The sequence below is a fragment of the Diabrotica virgifera genome, chromosome 4 (assembly GCF_917563875.1).
Source record: "Diabrotica virgifera virgifera chromosome 4, PGI_DIABVI_V3a".
Classification (NCBI taxonomy): domain Eukaryota; kingdom Metazoa; phylum Arthropoda; class Insecta; order Coleoptera; family Chrysomelidae; genus Diabrotica; species Diabrotica virgifera.
The window spans coordinates 246,362,321-246,383,191 of record NC_065446.1 but is presented as its reverse complement, the minus strand read 5'-3'; the positions used below and the strand labels follow the sequence as shown (position 1 = coordinate 246,383,191).

The 20,871-nt window shown below is 32.4% G+C and overlaps 1 protein-coding gene and 1 long non-coding RNA gene across 3 annotated transcripts in view; one reads left to right on the top strand and one right to left on the bottom strand.

Moving 5' to 3' along the window:
- The window catches only part of LOC114334316 (nucleolar protein 4), a 621,666-nt gene that overhangs the window by 585,698 nt on the left and 15,097 nt on the right, over positions 1–20,871 (bottom strand). The gene's annotated exons all lie outside the window — the stretch shown is intronic.
- LOC126884117 (uncharacterized) lies at positions 3,260–5,404 on the top strand. The gene is made up of 3 exons (XR_007697862.1): positions 3,260–3,573; positions 3,676–3,831; positions 5,127–5,404. It is a non-coding gene; the product is annotated as an uncharacterized LOC126884117 (long non-coding RNA).

Sequence of the window (20,871 nt, the reverse complement as noted above, 5' to 3'; positions counted from 1 at the left end):
GTTCCATTTAAATATTTTTTTCTGATATTTTTATACTATATAATCTTACCTTTCTGAAGAAAATGGTACATGTTTCAATCTTTCTGTCTTATTGTAATAAAAGTTATGAATTATTTAAAGTAAAAGGTGCAGATTCCTGAATTGCAAAGTTTAATCGCAAAAGTTGAGTGACAAAATTTGAAATTTAAATTTTAATCAAGTTTATGTTAAAATATAGGGTACAAAGAATAAAATGTTTTATAGAAAAAAAATGGCGCAACTTTTAATTTTAAGAAAAACGTGATTCCATTTTTTTTTTAATTTTAAAGTTAAATTTTCGATTTTGACAATGTTCCCTCAGTTAAAATTCAAAATAAACCTCATTTTCGTTTTTAGCACCATCATAAACATAAAATAAGACCAAAATTAGCTGTTCACCACACCGTGGTCAGTATTTCGAGAAATAAGCGTTTTTTTGGGGGGACTGCCAGTCGTCTATAAAGTCACATAACTTTTTTCCTATTTTATATTTTCACTTAAAATGTTTCATAAAACTTCTTCATGAACTATATTATATAGCTGTGTTGGTTAAAGTTATATAAACTAAAAAGTTTGTCACTCAACTTTTTTAAGTAAACATGAAACTAACGAAATCTGACGACAAAATGTTTAAAAATTAACAACTCCTCTTTTAATTTGTTCCAACATTTTGGATAAAGCTCGTTGTTATCTAAATACTTCAAAGATGGCACAGTAAAATTTTCAAAAGAAAATATTTACCGTGACCAAAGATACAGCGAGGTAAATATGAAAAATCATCAAAATTGATTTTTCGCATTTTTGGATAAATTTTGATTTTTGAATATGTTCCACCACTTCTAGATAACAATAAACTTCATATTCGGATTCAGCGATCTCGAAAACATAAAGAATGACCAACATTTGTCATTCACCTATCATGGTCGTTTTTTCGATTTCTAAGCCTCAAATTAGGGGGTGTGCCGATCGCATATTAGTACAAGTGTTTTTCTGAAGGAAAACAATTATGACCGTGCCATATTGTGAGAATTTAAAAAATGGGAAAGTATTGAAAGTATTAAAAATATGAAAGAAAAATCTCAATAACTAATCAACAAAGAGAATTTTTGTAATTACATTTGTCTTTTTAAAGCTGTGGAACCTTTATTCGATTTAAAGATTAATTATGTTTGCTCCCGTTCTTGATATTTAATAATTATCACTAATCTCTCTTTAGTCCTGATTCCCGAAGGGAGTGTAGAGGTCGTCGTGATATCATGTATTGTCTGTCTCCAGAGATCCCTGTCTCTGGTCATTTCTTTTAATTCGTGCAGTGGTCTTTTGCAGATTCCTATGATTTTAAGACTTATGATTTTGTGGTCTTAAGTCTTCTACTTTTCTTTGAACGATGAGTTGTCTGTCTCTGATCTCATAATATGATGTGCAAAGTATTTTAATTGTTGTAGTTGGACTGGAAAGTCTTTTACTGATCTATACATATTTTACAATCAAGGTTCATAAATAGACAGGTTGCATGGTAACTTTCCACCAATCAGCGTCGAGAATCTAATGGCGGGAGTGACGTCACCCAGAATGCTGCATTCAAATTCATTCACTTCACTCATTGAAATGAACTCGGAAAATAGGAATGTTTTTAATGATTGAAAATATATAAATATATGTATATTTAAAAAAAATACGTTTGGATTTTTAATGACTATTTATTTAATATATTCTTTAAAAAATGTGGTAGATACCTGTAGAGTTACAAAAATCATAGAATATAATTGCAATTAAATATATGCAGTAGAATAGCATTACTACTTAATTAAAGCAGAAGTAGATTGTTTCTTGTGTTTATATATGGGACTAAATCATTCAAATATCCTAGGTATATTAATAATGGGTTGAATACAATTTACTTTTTTAAATGATTTTGAGTAGGTATATAATCATTTTGAATTGGGGATAATGCATGTAGTACATTATTATAAATTCCTTCTAACGTGTAAACCATGGTGAAAAAGAGATTTAACTAAAGATTTGTGTACCTATCAAAATTAGTAGTTTTTCCCTTAAGTTTAACATAAGAGCATCTGATTACGTTAGGTACTGGATTATAATATCTAAAACTATTAAAACATTATGATTCCATTCAATAGGTACCTGTGAAGTTTTACATTAACAGTAAATTATAAAAAAAAATACAATTTCAGTGCAACAAAGGGAATTTTCCCTATTTTATATATTCATTTGCTTTATAAATGTTTATTCAAACGATCTTCAGATGACTGCAATATTAGGTTATAATTTTTTATGAAACAATTAGGTACATATAATAGATCTATTATCTATAGACTTAGGGCCGGTTGTTCGAACGCTAATCAACAATGATCATTATCAAATAATTAATTACTGTCAATGTCAATTGTTAAAACATAATTAATTACAATTCTGAGACTATAATCAATTAATATAACAATAATTATTAACATAATTAATAATAAATCTCATAATTGTAATTAATTATGTTTTCAGCAACCTAAACAAAGTTGACATTGACAGTTTTGGTGACAGTAATTAAATATTTAATAATGATCATTGTTGATTAGCGTTCGAACAACCGGCCCTTAATTAGTTATATTGTTCAATAAGTCTAAGCAGATTGTAACGTACACAAATGATGTAAACTTGATGTGAAGAACCGCAAGAGATATTACAGAACTGTATGTGGAGCTTAAAGAAAATGCGAAAGAAATAGGGCTAGGCGTCAACGTATATAACACTTCTTGTAAAAGAGTTTTGGGTTTAAGTTATTATACTAAAAACACTTAATGATATCTATAGATACATTATATCTCAAGATATAAACACAAATTAAAACACTAACGATATTTAATAACAAAATATAGCCTCCAAACCACGTATCCTATATTATGTTTACAAACAATTCGTAAAATTGATCGTCTGGGTGACGTCACGAGGACAATATTTCATTTGTCAATGTCAAAGTTACCATACAACCTATGGTATAGGGACCTTGTTTTACAATTAAGTTATTTGTTCTATGGTGGGTCCACGGAATTCATTTCATAACATTCTTTTCCAACAAAACGTTTCAGGGGCGTCTATTTTTCTCGTTTCCGATTGCTTTGCTATTTCTAGGACTCTTTTTGTTCTCTCTGTGTTGAGTTGTGTTCATCCTGTGGCTCTATTGCTCTATTTAGGTACTTGATTGTACACTTCTGTTAGGAGCTTCCCGTAGCTAGGTAGTGTGAAGCTTAGGCCCGGTCTTTTCACCTCCGAATAAATATGCTCTTATCTGGCAGTTAGCTATCTGGAGGATAAATATTTATTCGCCAGATAAAATGTACCCGTCTTTTCACGTCAATTTATGTTCCAGTTAGTTATCCGGTAGATAAGCTTAAAAGTAAGTTTGGATTCCGAACACACCTGACTTTTATGTTTATTTTTATAATTTCAGCTTTAACTTAACCTAACATAATTAGATTCAAAGTATTTCAAAGATGATTTTATCGATTTTATTTCCATTTTGGAAGAAGGAATGAAGGAAATGTAAGTAAATCAAAGAATTACAACTTAAAAAAATAGGTATACAAAGTCATAAGGTTTAGAAATACATTTCCATATTTTAATCAGACAACAATATTGTTTTAGAAGGAAAACATTGATTATGCTGAAATAGTTTACTGGAGAGCTTTAACAAGAGGTAAATCCATTTTAAATTAGAGGAAAACTGTTGATTTGTATGTAAAATAGAAGACAAAGACAAGTTTAAATAAAGACAAGCTAGCTAATGAAACAGATGCAGTGGTAATTTTGTTTACATAATTATATATGTACATATTATATGATTATTAATATTAGGTTTGTTCTAGCAAACAGTCAAACTAGTCAGAAACCGTCAGCAATTAGTTGCTCAGTGAGACAACATAATACAGTCACCAGTGCTATCCCCTATCTACTCGTGCTGGTCGACTATTCGCTGATGGTTTCAAACCGTTTGAAACTGATGCTAGAACAAACCTAATGACTGTTCAATGATGTAAAAATTTGTTAATGTGGGGAAAACTTTTATTTAAATTCAATACTATATTTCTGTAAATATCATGCAATATGGCAAAACTTGATGTTACGTCTGATTTTAGCCATAATGAGATTATTTGCTTGATATGCTATTTAGTAACATTTCTTCAAGTTGGTATAGTTTGGTATGTGTATGATGAAGGTAGAACCCCCTTTGTCCCACATGTCCCCTTTTAACTTACAGTAGAACCCTAATTATCCGTGCTATGATTTTCTATTACTCAAGTTGCATTTTTGAGGTTTTATCAACATAGCGTCATTGTAAATCACTTAACGGAAACTCTATATGACGAAAGAGAGACTCATAATGAAAGATTTATTTTTTCTGTTATCTTTTTATGGTAGGTACATAATATTATAATATGTATGTGTATACGTACTTATTATACATAAGAAATACATGTTCGGATTATCAGTGCCACCTTCGGTCCCGAGGAGCACGGATAATCTGGATTCTACTGTATTAGGTAGGCCAGAACTTGATATATTACTTGATTTCTTATGTTGATTACTTTTCGTTTTTGGGTTGACAAAACATGATTTAAACTTTCAAAATGCCCTCCTGAAAAATTAGGCTAGATGGACATATCAATCATTGTCAAAACGCTACAGATTTATAATCCATCCAACTGGTATATTGAATAGTAAACTAGGGATAAACCAACTATGTATATCAAAACACAATATTTTAAAGATTGGATAATTTACATGGTAAATTGAAGAATCCCAATAACAAGAATAAAACCTAATTTTAATATTTGTTATGGGTCATTCCACGAACATACGCCTGTTTTGGATTACTTCGACAACGAATATTTTACGTTGCAAAATAAGAAGAACAAAAGTAAATTGCAAATTACATTGTTATTTATTGGAATAATTATTAGTGCCATTTACTTTCGTACTTCTTAGGTTGCACAGTAAAATATTCGTTGTCGAAATAATCCAAAACAGGCGTATGTTCGTGGAATGGCCCATAGTAGATATCTTTCACTTTTCTAAATAAAAAAAATTGGTTACAGATATGACAAACACCTAGAAGATGGAATCCTGTGTTCTCAAAGAAAAAGCTAGTTCCAGAAATAAGCTACCAATAATAAACTAGAGAATGTATTACAAGAAAGAACAACGCTAATACCCAACATAGCTCAATTGCTTCAGATAGAAAAAGAGGAGGAAAGGGTAGAACACAAGCGTGCCAGAGAAAATTAAAGGGCAGAAGAGACACAAAAATTCATTGATTTATTAAATTTAATAATTAAATTATACAAAGGACAATTAAATAAAGAATAAAAAATTATACATGTATATTAATGATCCTTCTATTTCCCCATAAAGCTTGTTACTGACCAGGAGGTATACTATAATAGATTTACATCTCATATTGCTCACTATAATAATGAGTGAGCCTGCATAAACGGAACCATAATATACATTAGGTATAGTTCCGTGTATGCAGCCTCACTCATTACTATAGTGAGTGATATGAGATATATTTTAGTATAGTTCCCCGTGCGTGACAAGCTTAACACAAAAATTTTTATAAGGTTATCAAACATCATAACTTCAGTAAATTCAATAATTTAGCTTATTCCTGGTCTATACTTAGCAATTCATTTTCAAAATTGTCTTCATTTTCATCTCTCTCTATGTTATAAATATATTGCTTCAGTGTAGGACAACTGAATCAATGTAATCATTTTGTTTTCTGCTATATACAAAAAGGGATGTATTTGCGGACTCATTAAAAAAGTAACAACCCATTGCTATGATCTGAATTTAAACAGCAATAATACAGAATTACTTATATTTGGCACAAAAAAATATTAGTAAGAAGGTACCTATTTAAAACATATCCGGGGAGTATTACGAAATTCTCAGAATATAAAATCAGTCTTCCTATATTCTATTTTTTTTAGAATTTCATGATACACCCAGTATGTTTTGGATACTTAACAGCAGCTTTTTTTTCAAGGTAGGTATCATCTACTGTTTCTGAGAACCATGTGCATACATAATTCTAGTTACTACCTACATATATCAATACCTTTCATTTTGGAATCGTAAAATATTTGGCAATTCAAAGAAATGATGGGATAAGAAACTGTTCTATTTTTATTTTTTACAACTTGTTTTCCTTTGTACATGAATATAGTTGGGTAGGTATACAATAATACATACCTATTATAATTTTTTCAAATTATAACCCATCTTTAATTTAATATCTAATAACTCTGCTTAAAAAATTACAGTAGGTAGGTATGTATTAAAAACAAAATAACATAAAATTTGTGATTGAGAATTTTTAGAAAGAACAAAATTTTACTTTTGCAATAAATTCAATCAGACCCTCAAGATTTTAGGTTATATTTTTAGTTTCCTGGTAATCAGAAACCATGAAATATACGAAAATCAAAGTTTATCTGCCAGATAACTTCTTATTCGGTACTTTATTCGGCAGTTAAATATTTGATATTTAACGTCAATTTATCTGCCGGATAACTTTATTCCAGAGTGAAAAGACGCTACTTTTTTTATCTGTCAGATAAACTTCCCGTTAACTATTTATCCGGAGGTGAAAAGACCGGGCCTTAGATATTTAAACTCCATCACTTTTTCTATTATCTGATCCTCCAGCTTTAATTTACATATATTAATATATTTGCTGCTATAAGCATACATCTTGTTTTTTTTTGGGAAATTATCGTGCAACATACGTTGTAAATCATCTTTTATTTGAGAGATTAGAATTGCGTTGTCTGCACAACAGATTACTTGTTGTTCTTCTCCCATTTGGTATCCTGTGTTAGTTCTTACTTTTTGAAGTTACACTTCTTTAGGCAAATAAAAAAAAATATTTTACTGAGCGCATGCGCACACCGACAGTATGGTATAAACGTTATACGGGATCTGATTGGGTGTTAAAATCATCTGTCAATAATTGTTCAATATGGAGATTTTGGATAAACAAATTAATGTTTTGTATATTAGTTTTTATTGTTGTGGTGGCAGAGAAAAAAGCAAGTTTACAATATTGTAGTGACTTTTTAAATAGTTTTTAAAAGCGAAAAGCGACAGGTACGTAATAATTGTAAATGTTTCGGTATCCTAATAAAAAATTTCATAGATACAGTTACGATCACTGAATAGTTTACACCTTAATTTTTATATTGTAATACTGTAAAGTTGCAGTGTCGTACGGACCTGATAAATGTCAAAGTCAAAAAATTTCAAAAAGTCAATACTTGTCAAAAATTTCGCATGTTGAAAAATAAAATAAATCGATATCAAACTCCCCCAAAAAAAACTTCTTTGTATACTTTCAATTTTGTTAATTTCTTTTTATTTAGCTTGATGCCTCGACAACTAATGGCACTTGGCATTTTTGTTAAATTTTGTAAAATATATTTATATTATTTTGATTTTTTAATTTTAATCAACCTATTCTAGGTACACCGCTGGTAACGTCACTTTGACGTAAAAGGTGCGTTTATACAGGGTGAAATTTAGAAAAATTTGCTCCTAGGTACGTAAGCCTGTAAACTATTCAATGATCGTCACTGTACCTACCTATTTGGAAAATTTAAAAAGAACCTAGCAAAATAATATGTAATGCTTTGATTTACATAATTTGATTACCATCAAAATTTCTATAAATATTCACCTAATATATTGTTTTCTTACTCTATGTTTTGTTGTATTTTAATATTTCTTTCAATTCTAAATAATTTCAATTCAAAATCAAAATAATTTGGTTAAATTCAGAAACGTCAAAAGTTTAATCCGTTTAGTTAGTTGATCTTCGCACATGATGACACATGGTCTTCGTGGGTAAAAGTTTAAGGTGAATGAATTTCAATACTAACTGCGCTGATAAGCGGGTTCGAACCCCAATGGAAACTTTTATTTTTTTATACATTTTATGATTGTACGTTTATTTATTATATAATTTTTTTTCAGAAAATACGTATTAGGTTAAAAAATTGTCCTACATTGTTCAGAAATCATTTGTGGCATTTTTCAATGTGTTTGTTTGTGTGTGTTTTATTCTTTTATTATTTTAATTTTTGGCACTGTTTTAATAAAATTGTTTGAGAAGTAGTAAGTATTAAAATTAGTTTAATATTTATATAAAATATAAATAAACTGTTTAAATTATATTAATTTCGTTGAAATCATATAATAGAAGTATAAATTCTTACGAGCATACAAAGTACACACATTCTTTTTTTATTATTTCCTCCATGATCAGGAAAAACAATGGACGGCTCAGGGAACCCCACTGTCTTATACCATTGCCAGCGCCAATTGGGTCAATATGTTCTTCTTTTACTTTTACTTTTACTTTTCATTACTTCTAGAAGTATCTCTCTTGCGTATAATAATTTGAAGAGCAAGGTGTATCAAAGTCGACCGAATAAGGTAGAAGAGTTGAAGGAGCAAGCACATCAGAATGGAAATTGCATAATATATAATATATAACTTCTGAAGACAATTTGGATAACTTCTGAACACAACTTGGAGAAAAATGGCCAATATTATTAGAGAGACGGCTATTGACTTACTTGGGAAAACGTCAGGAAAGAAGTTTGAGGATAAAGAGACTTGGTGGTGGTCAAATGAAGTACAAGGAAAAATAAAAGAGAAGGGAAAATTATATAAAAAGTGGCAAGAAACCAGATCGGACATAGATCTTCAAAACTATATGGTCGCCAAAAAGAAAGCGAAAGTAACAGTAGCAAAAGCTAAAGCAGAAGCGTATTCAAACCTATACGATCAACTTGATACAAGGGACGGCGAAGCAAAGATACATAAAATAGCCAAACAGAGAGCAAAGAAAGCAACAGATTTTAATCAGATTAGATGTATCTGAGATAAAAATAATAAAATACTAATTCACGAAAAGGATGTCAAAAAGAGATGGAGAAAGTATTTTGACAGTTTATTAAATGAAGAATTTGACAGACAGCCTGTGGAGTTAACGGAGACAGTAACACCAATGGTTACCAGAATAACAAACGAGGAAGTGGCTCAAACGCTTCAAAAAATAAAAAAAGGAAAAGCAGTCGGACCAGATGATGTTATTCCTGGGGAAGTATGGAGAGCATTGGGACACACAAGAATAAGTATAATGGAGAAGCAGTATATTAGTACCTGTCTACAAAAACAAGGGAGACATACAACAATGTACAAACTACAGGGCTATAAAACTACTTAGCCACACCACGAACATATGGGAGAGAGTAATTAGACGGATATGTGAAGAAACCGAAATATCCGATAATCAATTTGGCTTTATGCAGGGCAGATCAACAACAGATGCAATTTTAATTGTAAGGCAACTGATGTAAAAATACAGGAATAAAGAGACCAACGCTAGTATGGTATTCATTGATCTTGAGAAAGCATATGATAGAGTTCCTCGAGAGATTTTGTGGTGGGCACTCAATAAGAAAGGAGTCCCAGGCGAATATGTAAAGATTGTGAGAGATATGTATGAGGAAGTAACGACTAGTGTTAGGACAGGTGTGGGAGAGACTGATAAATTTCAGGTGAAATTAGGATTGCACCAAGTCTCGGTGCTTAGTCCTTTTTATTCTCATTAGTTTTTGACCAGATAAAAGCGAAACTACAGGGTACCAAACCATGGTGCCTAATGTGTGCTGATGATATAGTGTTAATAGGAAATACTGGAAGAGACTTAGAACAAAAACTGGAACAGTGGAGACAAGCTCTGGAGGAAAAAGGTTTAAAACTTAGTAGGACAAAAACAGAGTATTTGGAATGTTCATTTAAAGATGGAGTTACTACAAATAAAATGGTATCTTTGGATGGTGAAATGATTGTGAAAATGAATAGTTTTAAGTACCTAGGATCGGTATTACAGAGTAATGGAGAAATAGATGGAGGTGCATGCAGTAGAATTAGGGCTGGATGGATGAAGTGGAAAGAAGCGAGTGGTGTGTTGTGTGACAGAAAAATTCCAATGAAGCTGAAGGGAAAATTTTATAAAACAGACATAAAACCGGCTATGATGTACGAAACTGAATGTTGGGCAGTGAAAAAAAAAGAGGAACAACGAATGCATGTGGCGGAAATGAGAATGCTTAGATGGATGAATGGAGTGAAAAAGAAGGATAAAATTAGAAATGAGTATATTAGGGGAAGTCTATGTGTGACACCAATTGATGCCAAAATAAGAGAGCACAGGTTAAGATGGTTTGGTCATGTTCAACGTCGAAACGTTAATCACCCAATACGAAGAATAGCTGAAGTGCAGATTCCTGGAAGGAGTAGGAGAAGACCAAAGAAGACCTGGGGGAGACGATAAGGCAGGACATGTTGGTAAAGGGGATTAACATTGATATGACCCAAGATAGAATTGTGTGGAGAAATGCAATTAGGGAAGCCGATCCCGCATAGGGATAAGGCAAAGAGAATAATGATGATGATAACTTCTGAAGTCATCGAAAACGTTAGGAAAGAATTTACGGCCCATCTTTCTCATTGCATTATCGGGGAAGGATAGAAGGAAGAATACCCAATTTCATCTTATAATTTGTTTACATTTATGAATCGAAGATATATAAGTTAATTGTATTAATAAACCAACAGTTTTGGTTTATTGTTACCAACTCTGTAGAAATGAATATTCAAATAATTACATCGTTGCAAAATAATTAGGAGACCTTTTATATGAGTGTCCCGTGCCCTCGGTTAATATTTAGAAAAAATCGTCGATTGTCATTACTCCAACACTGATGACCTAATGTTCAGCACATAATATATAGCAACTAATGGCCTTTCAAAAATTAAAATTAACCTGGTTTGACTTTTTTAAAAGTCGTCTGTTTCTGAAATAATTAATGTATTCCATTGCATTAGATCATACTGTATGTGTGTATATGTTGGTTAAATCGTTACTATTTATGTTCATAATATAAATAATAGAAAATATACAAGCCACATCTAAATTATGCATGATTCTAACATAAAAGTCTTGTCAAATGTCTTCGCTGTAGGTAATAAATTGTGGCACGTGCCGAAAAGCTACCTGGATTTTAATAAAGTCATATGAACTTGATAACATTTCTACCTGTTAAAATTACCTGCAGTTTTTCAATAACACAAGCAACTTTATAAAATAACACTTGTTCGGGTTGCTGGTGGCACGCCCCAAAGATTAGAAGATAAAGTGGAATGAACACACACTAGAAAGGGTCCTTCTTCTTTGATTCTGATCTATTTCAACGTTTATAAAAAACGTGTAGGTTAATCAAGGAATTACAAGTGTTTTAAAGTAGGTACTAATTTGTATTCTACAAATATGTATCCTATTTTCGATTTGTTTATAATGATATAATGTGCCACTGTTTTCTTTTTGTAGACTTCATTTCCTCGATATTTTCATAGTACCCGTTTGAAAAAAAAAACTTGAAAAACTTTTATCTTTCTTAAAATTGACTTGATTCTTTAAATATTTTAAAATCTTTTTTGAATATGTTTCTTGTTTCTTCTGAAAAACCTTTGTTTCTAAAATCTTGATCCTTCGAAAAAACGATTAATTTTTTTGAAAAGTAACGAAAATTTATTTGAAATCTCTTAACATTCCTTGGTTGAAATGACTTAAAATAATTTGGGATCTCTTAAAATCACTTGAAAATCTATTGTAATAACAAACTCTCTTGAAACGTAAAAGGTATTTAAATGTGCTAAAATCTCTAAAAAGATCTTGAAATCTTGAAATAAGATTAAAATATGTTAAAAGATATCTTGTATATGCTTAAAGTTTCTTTCTCTCGGGAAAATACGTGTTTCTTATTTCTTGATCCACCCAAAACTCTTTAAATCCTTTAAAAATCATTTAAACCTTTTAAAATTACTAAGGTACATTCCATGTCAAATCACTCAGGCAAAAACTTTTGTATCTCCGATTTTTCTGAAACTTGGTGTATAGCTTCTGCGGGACTTAAAAATAAAATATTTAAGGTCAAAAAGGCTTCTTCTTCTTTTTTTTCTCAAAATGTTATTTTATGCGATTTTATAGTGATTTGGTGTTTATTTAAAGAAATTTGCATTTTCTATCGTAAAGTATCAATGGAAAAAAAATAATATTTTAATAGAGGGAACGCAAAAATGTTATTATATGGCATTATAACAAGTTATTTTGATTCAAAACAAGTTTTTGATAAAATTTTATAGTGTACAAAACGTTAAAATACCGTTTTTACATTTTCCTCCACTCCCAAAATACATCATAACCGATTTGGCGGAAAATTTGCCGACAGATAGCCAAAACATAGGACTTTAAGTGGTTAGAAGGATTTGAATAATATTACAATACAAAAAAGTTACATGCAATAATATCAGACTCGAAAGTATATTAGTCCAGTCGGGATAGTATTTGACCTTGCATGCCGAGCTGCCCAAAATTTTATTTTTCTAATAAAAAAAAAACGAATAAAATCCTTTATAAAAGGTATATATTTAAAATCCCTAAAAAGGGCTATATCACAGAACTAGTTTTCGATTGGTTGACCAATCATCATCATCATCAGTGCAGTTCTTACGTGATACAACATGCTAACCACCAAAATATAATATTACAAAAATATGTGGGTAAAAACCCTTTAAAAGTAATCCGTCAAGGAAACATCGAAGAAATATGTGAACTGAAACATTGATGTTTAAAACATTCCATGTAATACGCTGTAGGTACCATCTGAACTCTGATTCGACTTGTTAGCATGATGACAGTATAGTAGCAAGTGACACTTAGTGATACAGAAGTGATACAGAAAATGTTGTCTATTGTGGATCTATGTACTAGGGATGGCGGTTTTTCACAAAACACCGGTTTTCGATTATACCGTTTTTTTTTTGTTTACGGTTTAACCTAGCGGTTATAACCGGCCAAAAAAACCGGTTTTTGGAAAAACCTGTTTTCGGTTTTTTTTTTATTTAATTTTAATTTTAATTTTTTATTTATTTTTATTTTTATTTTAATTTCGGTCTTTTTTAATTTAATTTAATTTTTTAATCCAATAGGTTACAAAGTTACATTTACAATACCCTTTAGTTTGCGATACTCCATTCGACTCGATATCAATATGATCAAAATTAGTACATACTATCGAAAGAAAATGTATTACTTTTAAGACGTTTGTATATTTGTAGAATAGGTACATTTTAACTCATTTAATACTTCCTGTATGAGTGTATCGTTTTGAAAACGTAGCGAAATTCTTGGAGATTCGTATTCGTAATCAGTAATTCGATATTCATAGTCAGAGCATTATTTTTGGTAATCAGAAAAAGTAATTTACCCACTTTCAATGTCAAGAGTTAAGTGTGAAAAATAGATGATGTTTGCGTCTAATTCAACCAGATCACTTCTTATGTAAATATTATGATTACAAATACCTTTTCAAGGAAATATTATAATAAAACTTAATAATTGTTTCTGGCTGATGTGAGATTGCACTTTCAGTTTGCTTCTGTATTTTATAAAATAAAATAAAATTTGAATTATGGTTTTGTTTGGAATAATTACTTGAGAATAATAATTGGGATCCAAAATAATACCTAACCTAATCCTAATCACCGTAAAAACCTAATAACCGGTTTTTACTTTAAAAAGAAAAACCGGTTATAACCGGGACAAAAAAACAACCGGTAGAACCGGTTATTGCGAAGTAAAAAAAACGGTTTTAGGTTTAAACCGGTAGGTTTTTCCCATCCCTACTATGTACATGCCCTAAAGCCGCTTTGTTCCTCCGATTTGTATGGATGGTACTCTTCACACATTAGATCTTTTATAATTTTTCCGTACACTCGACTTAGTGTGCTAAACTAGTAATGTGTGCAATAATTGTAACGACGAATTTAAAAGACGTAAATAAATGACGCGCGGAAGTACTATGCAATTATTTCAAATGCATTTTCTTTGAAGTACGAGTACCTAATAGGTCTGGATCCCGCGTATGAAAAAAAAGTTGATTAATAGCAAGTCGAAAATTTGTTAATAGCTTAAGGGTGTCTAGTCGGACAAACATTGAAATATGGGAACATTTACGAGGACTTTTTAGATTTCATTTATGATGGTATTTTGAACAATCCTGCCAATTTTCAGCTTGATTGTAATTATTGTAACCTCACTCGTATTTTTGAGTCTAACTAGACAGGTCTATTACATATTATAATTGTTTACTCTTTACACGTACATTCAATTATGATCTGCACTATATGCAAACCAGACTCTAACCAGCATTTATCTGGCGGGTACATATTGTTAGACAGAGAAGTCGCATAAAGCTTATAATCTGTGCTCGTTCCACAATTAACCACCGTATGTGTGTATAGTGGTTAATTATGCATCCGGAGAGGGTGCTGTCCTGATAAGGATTAGTTTAGTAGTTTCATGGAGCAGCCGGTAGATATACAAAGGTAAAGGGAGGTCAATACACAACCGGCTAACCGCAAGTCGGAAGGTCTTAGAACGGTGGAAGCAAAATGTTTGTAGACTCTAGCACCGACGGGAAAACTTTATGTATTTTTCAAAAATGATTCTACAAAGTATTTACAATTAAATAGTTGTAAAAAAATGTTAACCACCAAATTGAAATAAAACAAACAAATCACGGAAAAAGAAATGGTCAAAATGAAGAATGATATACCAAAATGCAAAACCAAAAGTTTCACGAAGATTCTTGATTTTTAAATGAGAGAGAGAAAAATTTATATGGCAGAAGGTTACAACTGTTTTTATACACCATCGCCATCATCATCAATCAGCCCTGATTTGTCCATTGTTGAACATAGGCCTCCTCCAGATATTTCCATCTTCTTTTGTTCTGCGCCTCTATTGTCCAGTTAGTCACAATTCTTTTGAGGTCTTCGGTCTTGGTCTTGCAGTCTTGGTCTTGTTCTTGCGTTTTCGCAAGACCAAGACCAAGACCGCCTTATTTTAGCAAGACCAAGACCAAGACTGACCGTGCAAGACTTGAGCAAGAACAAGACTAAGCTGCGGGACTCTTGCGTCTTGCAGTTAGGATCGAGTGTCGTTTTAGAAAATATAGTAGTTTGGGTATATGCTTAGAGACTATGAGACGCAAAAAAATATATAACATAACATAGCGAATCAAAATATCCATTAAAAGAACACTTGACTTATTAATTTGACACGTACTCAGAGGTCATAATAAATTATTACAATGTAAAAATAAACTATTTTGTATTACATATTTCCCAGCAGACGACGCCTTCGCTCTGAAAGTAATTGTAATTGTCTAGATTTTGAGAATAGCTGTCCTTTCATAAAATAATCTTCTTGTGTTGCGACGTCTATAGTATAATAATATCGCATTGAAACTTTTTGAAGATATGTCACCTAAGCTGATAAAAAATATGCCTAATACGATTAGCATACCCACTGTTAAGGACATCCTCTGAATTGATTTTTATAATTTGTTATTTTTTTTTAAAATAAATATAGCAATAACTCAGAAATGACGGCATTTGGGTGGTATAGGGAATATTACATGAAACAATCAGTATTTATTGTGGTTCAAAATGCAAAAAATATACAGGGTGTTCTATTTGAAATACGAAAGTTCATTAAATTTTCAGAAAAACGGAAGATCTGACAACAATGTTATTACCACTATAATATCGGCCGCATTAGAAGACCTTTCTTTACCCACCAAAATCTATAAAAATCGTTCACAAGCCGTTTCCAAGATATCTGAGGCGTCCCATACATAAGACTCACTCTGTATAAATGTTATTTAATTAAACTGTATGTACTACTTTGTATTAATTCTTGATAAAAAAAGTTAATATCAACTAATAGTAATGTCGAAGCTCTTGCGTACCTACTGTTCTGTAATTTAATTTGTATTTTTTTTTATTTTTTATTTGAATAAATGGCAAATTGTGTAAAGGCAAGCGTCCACAGACCCGCATCGTACGCATCGGACGCATCGTACGCAACGGATTTTAGTTTGCCTTGTACAGAAACTTATGTAACCGCGTCCACTGATCCGCATCGTACGGATCGCATTATCGATTGTCTAACTAAAATCCGTTGCGTACGATGCGTACGATGCGGGTCTGTGGACGCTTGACTTAACTCTTTTATTCCATTTCATTTCATATAATGTGAGAGTGAGAGTCCATCAATCCCTTTCTAGACAGGGAATGATCTTTAGAATACAGTCAAGTTTATGTTATTTATTTGGTAAAGAAAAACATGTTTTAGCACATGTAAGGTTATTAATGCAAACGTTTATTAAGAAACAGACTGACTCCCGTCGGACAAGGTAGATAGCTCAGTTAGTTAGAGTATAGGCAGGGAGAGTTTAGATCGTGGGTTCAAACCCCACCCGTTGTGAGTTATTTAAGCATTTATTAATTTGGTTGGTTTTTACTATATCTATGTTTAGTCAAGCTGAAAATGTACTTATACTTTTACGTTGTTCTAAGATGTAAAGTAACGTTTAATAAATAGCAATATGTTAGTGGGTAATTGCGAGACTTGTAAGACTCTTGCTCCAAGACCAAGACCGGGAGTGCAATACCAAGACCAAGACCAGGTGTATTGGTGCAAGACCAAGACTGTCTGTCTTGTCTTGTTCTGGCATTTGGGCAACACTACTTGCAACGTGTCCCGCTTATCTCCATTTTTGCCTAGTAATACGTTCGATAATATCTTCCAGTCCGATTCGTTAAGCTTATTCCAAGTATTGATTTTTCCATCTTTCGTTGTGTCCTTCTTAAATTCTCAGCTGATGTTTTTGTGAAAGTTAAGGTTTCTGCTGGTTTTTATAGAGTACTGGTCAAATCTACAAATGAATACATAAGGTGACATGGATATCCTGGATGAACTCAAAAAGAACTAAATTGAAGAACCTTATAGACAGCAGGCACTTCTTACTTTTCTAGCCTTCAGGGTGTCAGTAGCTACAGAGGTGCTAACACTAATTCAAAACACTATCTAGTAGGATCAAAACTACATGCAAGAATACCATGGACAAAAAAACATGAGAGGTGGGAAACCGTAGAGGTACAGGACGCGCATCTTGAAGGATCAACAAGCGGCGGAAAGATAGCAGCAAACGATCAATGAGCTAATAAATACGTTAGATATGGAATTGGAACACCACAATAAGTGTTGAATGGGATGTATGTAGAGAACTATAAAATCTGCAGCAAATCAGATACTAGGAGGAGGAGAGTTACAAAGAAAGGGGAATTTATTCAATGCTGAGAACGAGGAAGCTACTAAAAGAAAAAATCAATAAAGGAACTCACAAAGGAGGGAAAACGTATAAGTTTTCACATAAAACGGAGGGAAAACGTACAAGAAAAATAAAAGAGAGTATTAGCATTTAGACTAAAATGATGGAAGTGCTACAAACCCTTAGGAACCATAATGATACAAGAAGGTTTTCCAGAAAGATAAAGGGCACAAGAGAATAATTCAAACCGAGACAGGACCTACGTAGAGACAAGGATAGAAACATAGTAGCTAGTAAGGGGAAATTTTAAGAGATGAGCGGAGAATTTTAAGGATATGCTATGTACTAATGATGGTAACGTTGACTCTACTAAGCCCTGCAGCTAAACCTTAATGAAAATAAGAACGAAATCATTCCACCAATTTTACAGGAAACAATTGAAGTTATCCAAAAAATGAAGAGCAACAAAGCACCAGGACTTGATGGAATCTCGGCAGAATCCTGTAATTGAGCAAAGGGGGTGAGCAAAACTAGCCAAGCAAGTCTACAAATTGTTATAAAAATTAGCTAAAGCCAAAAAGTCAGTGTATAGTCAGTGGAATAAAAATTAGACGCCTACAGGGGGCAGAAGATCTAGCCATAGCAAATTAAAGATATCTTGCACGATGTATTTTATTGGCGAAGCTCGAGGGAACTAGACGAAGCGATGAGCCAAAGTTGAGATAGAGGAACGGTTCAGACGTGTACATGAAAATTATAAAAAGAAACGTCAAAAATCCATCAACAAGATTCAGAGATATTTTATAGCTCGAGTTTGAAGTTAATATTGTATTTTTCGATATCGCCGATTTGAAAAAAATGGACTAACTAAAGGGTTAAAATTCGTTAGAAATGCTTTACTTTCTACTGGTAGACGAAAGTTCTTAAAATGGTGCAATTTGGCCTTAAGTTATTAATAATTTAAAAAGTCTACCGAATCTACTGCAGGAAACATAGATGTTTTGGTTTTGGTATTTGATTATTTGGTCATAAAACTCAAAAAACTTGTCAGATACGTGGCTCTCTCCAAAGTACCAAACAGGCTACTTTTTTACCTTATTTCTCTGGTCTAAAGTTTACATATATTTGGAATAGAATGAAAAAGAATGGAACAGAACATAAAATAAAAACCATAATTATAACAAAAGTAAATAAAATTTGATTTAAAATTAAATAAATATTCTACAGGGTTATAGGCCTGCATCCCGTGAATCAAAAAAAGTTGATTAATAGCAAGCTGAAAATGTGTTAATAGCTTAACAGTGTCTAGTCGGACAAACTTTGATGTACGAGAACACTGGAACAGGGGAAGTTTTAATTGCGGAATATGATTTTAATTGTGGAACGTGTCATCCTGACGAGTTTATGATTGTGAAAACTAGCAGGTTGTTTTAAGTTGATTCAATAGCAAACTTTGTACAAATATATGAAAAAATGTTTGTCCGACAAATATGTTGGGCATTCTAATAGGCTCGACAGGTAGAACATGTTAAATGACAGGTATTATATTGGTGGTAAACTGGTAAATATAGCAGTCTGATTTTTGCAGGAGAGTTTAATGAAAGGGAAACAAATCAATATTATTATTGCAAGTTCTGTCCAACAAAATACATGGAACGTCTCGTAGTCTGACGTTCGAAATATGTAACCTGTTCCACAATTAAAACTTCTCCTGTTCCAGTGTTCTCGTACATCAAAGTTTGTCCGACTAGATACCGTTAAGCTATTAACAAATTTTCAGGTTGCTATTAATAAACTTTTTTTTGGTACGCTGGATCCAGGCCTATTAATTTGGTGCGCAAAATAGGTTGCAGTTAATTAAGCGATATGTCCCTTAATACATTAATTACCAATTACCAATACATTAATTATCAAGGGAAATTTTTCCTTCTTGGTATTAACAGAGCTGATATTTAGCAAGATAATATCTTTATATTATTATATTAGCTTATACACGGACACACTTCGTGTGTATTTGATTATTTGATGATTTAAAAACTGCGTTGTTGTTTTTACGAAAATTCACGCTGTTAATTCCATGAGGTCAGACTCGTCCACGTTTTGCTTTGATTGCCTCGAATTAGACAATTACACAATATTTTTTTATTTTCATACTTACCTTAAAAGGAGCATTCGGGATGTAGAGCGGTGTATCTTTCGCACCAAATTCTCGTTCGTAGGCGTAGGAGGGATCCAATCGTCCATATCACAAACAATGAATCTTCCCACGATCCCGTCCGCGGGCTTGGGATCGTATCCAACGGGCTGTCCCACGCAAATCCCTTTGGCTTTCACTCAAAAGCGAAACTTACTGTTATCGCCACTCACAATTTCCTTGCCACGTAAATTTTTGAGAGTTGCCAATAATAGTCTCGCTTTCTGCCAAATATGCAATTTGTTAGATTTGATTTTCTCTAGATTTTAAGTATTTCTTAGTGATCTTGTTGTTACATACAATATCTCTAATGTATATCGTTTTACTTTTTTTCTAATGTAAGGGAATCATTTGATGCCCCGGTTTAGTGGCGTAACTCTTCTCCGCCACCCCCAGTATGTTCAACTTTTCACATGCCCAAAAAATATTATATTTTTTACTGTATCAAATCCTAAATTCTCAACCTCAATATTAAAAACTATTCCTTAATCCAACCCATATTAATAATTCCTGCTGACTCCGACTCCACCCCACACTTTTAAGTACAGACATGCTTAGACATTGCAACGGAAGATTCGCTCTCTTGACTCTGGACTACCGAAGAAAACATGCGGCTTTCACCTTCTCAGTCACAACCAATAGTACCACGTGCTAAAATACCGTGAATCGCTCTGGTTCCATCTCGCATAGGAAACAAACGTTGTTTCTCCTTCTGAAATAGTCTAAAACGCAAAACTGTAACGTGTACATGTGTAACCGCGAAAGACAGACAGACAATACATACAATCAATACAATACGATAAACCACCGCGAATGAAAACCTACTTATCTGAATATAGCGAGTGTATGTCACTGTGATTTTGTTGTTCTGAAGCTATTTCCTTGTGGCATTTTTCTAATACATAAACTATTTTAAATGCGAAATAAGCCACAACTTTACTAAAAAATGATTTTATTAACGTTTCGACCTCCAAATTTCTTAACGGCATCCGATTTGGACATCGAAACGTTAATAAAATCATTTGTTTAGTAAAATTGTGGCTTATTTCCCATTTAAAATAGTTGACTGTGATTTTGGTATAGTTATTTACGTTACAAGACCGGAAAGTGGTGTTTTTCAGGTCGAGCCAAGCAGATTCGAGAAGCTTGGTGACACCCGAAAAACATTCATTTTCGGTCACGTGCCGTACAATATTTTTTAAGACTCAATATTTTACAGTAAAGACCGGAAAAACTTTTGTCGGTCCCTAACGTTCACTCTCCGGTCTGGACCGGCAAAACGGTATTTTCGGGACAAAAAATTATCCAGAAAGTGTACATTTTATAGTCGGTCTT